The sequence below is a fragment of the Carettochelys insculpta genome, chromosome 18 (assembly GCF_033958435.1).
Source record: "Carettochelys insculpta isolate YL-2023 chromosome 18, ASM3395843v1, whole genome shotgun sequence".
NCBI classification, from domain to species: domain Eukaryota; kingdom Metazoa; phylum Chordata; order Testudines; family Carettochelyidae; genus Carettochelys; species Carettochelys insculpta.
The window spans coordinates 3,049,213-3,056,508 of NC_134154.1; positions in this window are offsets into that span (position 1 = coordinate 3,049,213).

A 7,296-nucleotide genomic window follows, 5' to 3' on the forward strand; every position below is an offset into this window, starting at 1 on the left:
AGTGCTGGTCCACAAACGGGAGAAACTGGAAATCTCCTTTGCTCTGACGGGCCCTGCTGAGACTCGGGGGCGTGACTGGAACGTTAGCAGCCCTGGTAATAAGCAGGTCGGGGGGGACAGGCAGAGCAAGGGGGTGCAGGGGGGAGTATTCTGCACTGAAGACACTCTTACCTGTTTTGGAGTTTTTGATAACTTAGAACTACTGAATCCTGAATGCGTGTGCGTTTATGTGCGAACTACTGAATCCCAAGAGAACTGTTACGAAGCACAACAGAGCAAAAGATCGGTTTTGACTTAAATATCTATATGTAATGTGTGGAAAGAAAAAAAATTAAGTATTGCTATAAAATTAAGCTGGAAAACTACGACTTGAAAGTGGGAGTCCTTTAGGAAGGGTTTATTCGATGGATAAAAAGATAAATTTCCGCTTTGGCTAAAGGCCCATCCCTGTTCAGTGGTGAAGTGAAGGCAGCAATTTGTAATACAGAGAAAAAAGGAAAAAAAAATACCAATTGGTATAAGAAGTTGTGCAGTATAGAAAAATAGGGGAAGCTAAATGGCAGGGAGACATTGAATATTGTGTACAGATATGGTCACCTCATCTCAAAAATGATATATTGGCACTGGAAAGTGTTCAGAAAAGGGCAACAAAAGTTAGTGGTTTGGAACAGGTGCCATATGAAGAAATATTAAAAGGATGGTGACTTTTCAGATCAGAAAAGAGGAGACTAAAGGAGGACATGAAAGAGGTCTTTAAAATCATGAAAGGTATGGAAAAAGTAAATAAAGAAGAGTTATTTACTTGTTCCCACAACATAAGAACTAGGAGTCACCAAATTAAATTAATGGGTAGTGGGTTTAAACTAAGAAAAGGAAGTTGAATTCATGCTTTTAACAGGGTTCAAAAGAACTAAATAAATTCATGGAAGTTAGGTCCATCAATGGCTGTTAGCTAGGATGGGTGGGAATGGTGTCCCTAGCCTCTGTTTGTCTGGAAATGGATGACAGGAGAAAGATCACTCAATGATTACCTGTTCTGTTCACTACCACGCGGGGTATCTGGCATTGGCCAGTGTCAGAAGACAGGATACTGGGCTAGATGAACCTTTGGTCTGACCCAGTATGCACCCCCAGACACTCCTCCCTGCTGTAACTCAACCCTGTTCCCTCTCCCACAGCCAGGCACCCCAGCCCCCTCCCCTCCCCCATTCTAATTCAATGCCAGCAACTCACTGGAGCCGCCGCGCTCTTCTCTCACCAAGTGCTGGGGCACGTGCATGGAGCAATGGATGGCACTCCCGGTGTGCAGCTCTGAGGAGGAGCTACATTTAATGGCTCAAAGAGCCACTTACAGCTTGAGAGCTGGGGGGTGTTTTAAGCGCTATAAAGACATCTTAAAGGCTATTGTGAAGTCATGTGGTGTATCTCCCAATGGTCTGGAAATTCTAGTTCAAGACAGATGGTCCTGGCAGCAAACCATTGTACAGTCTCTCAGATGGTTTGAGAATCAGCATATTCAGGCACTATAGAGTCTCATGGTTTTTAAGTCCTGGCTGGACAAGGTCGTGGCTGGGATGACTTAGTGGGGGTTGATCCTGCTTGAAGCAAGGGGCTGGACTAGATGACCTCCTGAGGTCCCTGCCAGCCCTATGATTCTGTGATTAATTTAGTCACTCACCAGCGGCATTGTAGAAGATGAGATCTGTTGATCAACGGCTCAGTCCACACACATAAAGGCAGAATTTGTTTCCAGTCTGACTGTGTGGAAACAGTTGCTCTCATTAGTGCAGTGGTTCTCAGCCTGCAGGTCACTTGCAGCCCAATCAGCCCAGGGCTGCAGACATATGACAGTCTCGAGGCCATACAAGTAGTATCAAATGTGGCCCACAATAGTAAATGGGTTGTGAATTTCTGCATTATTAGAAATCAAGAGCCTTGTTGGTATCCATTACCAAAAATAATGAGAGGTAGGTACAAAACCTGGAAGTGAATGTCAGAACACAGTTTGTTAGCTGAAATCACAGATTAATAACAATTTTTGATCTAAGCAGAAGATTTTTCTCAAACCCTTAAAGGCCAAAGGCTAACTGGCCTCTAGAAAAACAGCAAAATAGAATAACTGAGGAAAGTAGCGGTGGTTTTCCTGTAAGGCCTAGGTGGACTTCTGTGTCATCAGTGTTCTGTAGACAGTTTTGCATGTCTGAAGCAGACTTGGGAATCTGTTAGTTTTCTTACTCCTTTGCTTTTCTTTGTCTCTGTTTCACAGCATATATTTTGTTCAGAACATCAGTTATTTTCAGCATATTCAACCTGGCCATAGAATGGTAAGAGGCTGTTTTGATACCTATAAGAGTGTGATTGAGTATAATTGTTCCTACTACATTTCAAATAAATTGAACTTTCCCCACCAATTATATAAAAATAATTCCTAGATTGGTGGGAAAGCATTTTTCATTTCATATTAATGCATTTGAAAGTGGAGATTACTAGTGGTGGCGTGTGAAAGCTTTCTTCAAGGTTATTTCCTCTTGGTGGTAATAAAGAGCTACAATAGAATCTCAGAGTTACAAACACCAGAGATGGAAATTCACCTGTCAACCACATCCATCATTCGGAACCTGAAGTATGCAGCCAGGCAGCAGAAGAAAGGGGTCAGGAAGAAGAAAATAAAAGTCAATACAGTACAGTGTTAAATCTACACTGCTTCAAAAAAAAGGAAAGTTTAAAAAAATTGACAAGGTAAAGAAACTGTTTCTATGCTTGTTTCATTTAAATTAAGATGGTTAAAAGCCGTGTTTTGTTTTCCTTCTGCACAGAAAAGTTTCAAAACTATATGAAGTCATATGTTAAGTCAATGTTCAGTTGTAAACTTTTGAAAGACCCACCATAACATTTTGTTCAAAATTACAAACATTCAGAGTTATCATTATAATCACATCTGAAAGACGTTTCGGATTTACTAGTTTCTGATGCAAGTTTTGTAATGTGTTTAGGCAATGATGGATGAAATACGCTAAAATTAGAGACCTGACCCTAGCTACATTGTCAGTGTGTTTATAGAAGTAATTGATAACAGGAAGAAGCAGGAAAACTTCATTGTAAATTATTTGTGTCTGCTATGACTAAGTGGAAGCAGAACAATTGACAGGACTTATGGGAATGGCTCAGTCAACACTTGTGTAATTAAGTTAGTAATGAACATCAGGGGATGAAAGTTCACCAGTTTTAATTAAATGTGGAGGAAACAGTAAAAGCCCATCTATAATAAGGCTTTGCATTTATAGGATTTGATCCTGCTGCCATTAAAGTAAGTGGCCAAACTTCCATTGATTTCAGTAGAAGTGTCATCAGGCTCATATAGTTCTTTTTTTAGTAGAAATCTCAGATGTTAGATAAGGATGATTATTTCAATTTGTACAGAAGGGGAAACTGAGACACTGGGTGGTTAAAGTCATTTGCCCATGTCACTCAGAGCCAGGTCTTCTTGTTAATGTTACTTCTACAACAGTCTCTGAAGAAGGGTACATGGGTGTATGGCTCAGTGAGAAAAACTGAGGAGTGAGGTAGCTGTGTATAGCAGTACATATATACCGAGGGCTGTGATCAAAAAAAAAAATGCCTCTGAGATTCAGTATCGGGTATAGCATACCACTGTCACAACAGGCGCCCACTCTGAAGGAGCCATTAACTACTGTATGGGGGCCCACAGATATGTTTGACACCAGGTCCACAAAACGTTGATCCAGCCTTCTTTGGAGGTAGAAGTTCACCTGTTTATTTTTGGCTAGAATTCCATCTTGATAAGATGAATAGTTATTTGATTGTCTTGGTTTGCAGTAATGATCCTCACCCCCTCTGGTGTTGGGCAAAGAAATGCAGGGCATAAGCTGATAGTGATATGATCTCTATTCTGATGTAGTTTCAAAGGCAAGCCAGCATTTTATCATGTAGGTGTATTCATATTGTCTTAGTTCAGTGGTTTTCAGACTAGTGGGCCGCCCAGAGGAGGTGAGGGAATATGTCAAAGGAGATATAGAGGCTGTATATATATTTTTTTTTTAAAAAAGAGAAAGAATCAGAACTCTGGCTGTCAGCCTTGGGTGCGTAGAGGAGGCGGGAATAAAAATGAGAACTGGAGCCCCAAGCCTGGGGCTCTCCTCACCCTCACCTGGAGTTGGGAGGGCTTTGGCGGTCATACCCAGGGAGGCAGCATCAGAACAGCAGTGGGGCATTATGTCTGCTGTGAAGTGATAATGGTGACTGTCCCTTTTCACATTGCCATGCTGATTTCTGTGCTGCTACTTCTTGAACTATGCTGCTTTCAGAGTTGGATGTTCAGCCAGCATCTGCTCCTCTCCTCTGTTTCCTCGGAGCCTGATGGCAGTATAATGTATGGGGGGCTGGGTGGGAAGGGCAGGAATGACTAAAAGCACAAGGGGAGTCTAATCAAATAAGTTTGAGAACCACTGTCTGTCTACTCACAGGGACAAGGATGGACAGGATTATTGGACTCACTTCAACACAGAGCTGATTAGGGTTAAGCTTACTACTCTGGTGCTGCTACATTTCACAGGGTACACATGAGCAAGCAAAAGGCACGACAGGGTGATGCTTAAAGAAAAAGAAGCTCTTTGGAATGCTTATGGCCTTTATACCACAGGGAGTCCCAATCCCTGTTGCCCCACACCAGGGCCACAGCGGACACGGCTTCAGCTGGGAAAATTCAGGACATCCCTAAGGCTGAAGCCCCTCATAAGACCCAACTGGGGCAGGGTTTCCCAAGGTTTTTCTATCCTAATTGTTTACCACCAGGTGCGCACACACTGGGTCAATACCACTTCTACATTTCCACAAAGTTAAAGCACAGTTGAAGCAGGGCTTGGGGCTGTTTGCTTCAGTACTTGACTTTCAATTACAGCTGTAGAGCCGTGTCTACACGTGCACGCTACTTCGAAGTAGCGGCACTAACTTCGAAATAGCGCCCGTCACGGCTACACGTGTTGGGCGCTATTTCGATGTTAACGTCGACATTAAGCGGCAAGACATCGAAGCCGCTAACCCCATGAGGGGATAGGAATAGCGCCTTACTTCGACGTTCAATGTCGAAGTAGGGACTGTGTAGTCGTTGCGCGTCCCGCAACATCGAAATTGCGGGGTCCTCCATGGCGGCCATCAGCTGAGGGGTTGAGAGACGCTCTCTCTCCAGCCCCTGCGGGGCTCTATGGTCACCGTGTGCAGCAGCCCTTAGCCCAGGGCTTCTGGCTGCTGCTGCTGCAGCGGGGAATCCATGCTGCATGAACAGGGTCTGCAACCAGTTGTTGGCTCTGTGGATCTTGTGTTGTTTAGTGCAACTGTGTCTGGGAGGGGCCCTTTAAGGGAGCGGCTTGCTGTTGAGTCCGCCCTGTGACCCTGTCTGCAGCTGTGCCTGGCACCCTTATTTCGATGTGTGCTACTTTGGCATGTAGACGTTCCCTCGCAGCGCCTATTTTGATGTGGTGCTGCTCAACATCGATGTTGAACGTCGATGTTGCCAGCCCTGGAGGACGTGTAGACGTTATTCATTGAAATAGCCTATTTCGATGTAGCGTTCACGTGTAGACATAGCCTAGGGGTGGCAGCTGATAAGACCTGCCAAGGATGACAAAGTCCACTTGCTGTTTGTGCCTGCACTGTTCAAGGCTGTGCCAGTCTGGGTACAGCAGGACTGGCAATTTTCACTCTTGCTCTCTGGGGTCTGCAAGCTCCTCTTTAAGGCCTGCAGACAGGCCTGCTGGTGTGTTACATGACACTGTCCTACTTTAATCTGGAGCTCACAGTATCACCATATTTAATCTGGAGCTCATACATTCCAGGATTGTATTTAGTGGCAGGGCAGGGGGAGGGTTTAGTTAATATATTCTATTTAAAAATCTATATCACTACTTACGGTCTGCTTCTACATTTCCACTGAGTGAGAATTGTGGGTATGCACAGATTGGTGCTCTAGTCATGACACTTCCCCATTCAAAAAACTTTAGTATTGCTCCATTAAATCCCAGGCCCCTCCTCTGTCCCATCCCTGCTTCATCCCCACTGCCCACTTCTTTACACACACACTGTAAGGAGCTGAAGGTTAGTGTAGTGTAGCTGATAGAGGTGAGGATATCATAAACAGTGGATAACTGTCAAATAGGTTTGGCTGGCTGGAGAATTGTTTGGATGTTCAGCAAAAGTAGGTGGAAAAAGTTCAGAGAATATCCAGTCAGCTCAGCATTGATGGGAATAAGTCTCTGATGGCAGCTAATGAGAGCTACAGCTGGAACATATCCTACAGTGAAACAGCTCTGGAGAAAGGGGAATTCCTAGCTCATTGACATTATTTCTCAGTTCACTCACTCAGCAAAATGTTTCATCTTCATGGTTCAACAACTCATGTTAAATCCAGTACTGTTTCTCCCTAGTACTCACAGATCTGCCAAGTGGGTTAGTCAAAGCTTAACATTGTTAAGAGAAAGCTAATAATTAGAATGGAGACGGCAGAAGAAGGAGCAATGGTCTGAAGTTACAGAGGGAGAGGTCTAGGTTGCCTATTATGAAAAACTATTTCACCAGGAGGATGATGCAGCACTGGAATGTGTTACCAAGAGAGGTGGTGGAATTTCCATCCCTAGAGGTTTTGAAGTCACAGCTTGACAAAGTCCTGGCTGGGATGATTTAGATGGGGTTTATCCTGCTTTAGGCAGAGGGCTGGACTCAATGGCCTCCTGAGGTCCCTTCCAGTCCTAGAATTCCATGATCTCAGAGGAAAGCTTTGCACACAATGTATTTAACTGCTTCTTTTCTGACCACCACATTGGTCATATCCAATACATGGGTTAATCAACTGCAGACAGATGTAGTTACCTACTCCTAAACCTAGGCTATCACTAAAGGGGTGCAGGACCCAGAGTAACGCCCTACTTCTGTCCCAGGTCCCTCTTCTGTCTTACCCCGGCTCCATCCCCACTGTACTACTTCCCCAACCTCACCCCTGCTCCATCTCCTCTGCCTATTCTGACCCCTTCCTCAAAACACCACACCCCAAGCTACAGTTTTCCCCAAAGGAGTACAGTCACAAATTTAATTAACAAATTGTTTTTTAAACAAGCATCAGCAGCATGGAAGCACATCCTCTAGAATGGCAGCCAAAAAATGTAGGCACATACAAGTGTTTAGCATATGTGGTGCACAAACACCTCACAATGCCAGCTCCAGAAGTTCCATGCAAATACCTGTTCTCACTTTCAGGTGACAATCCAGCACCCTTATCTCCTGTAA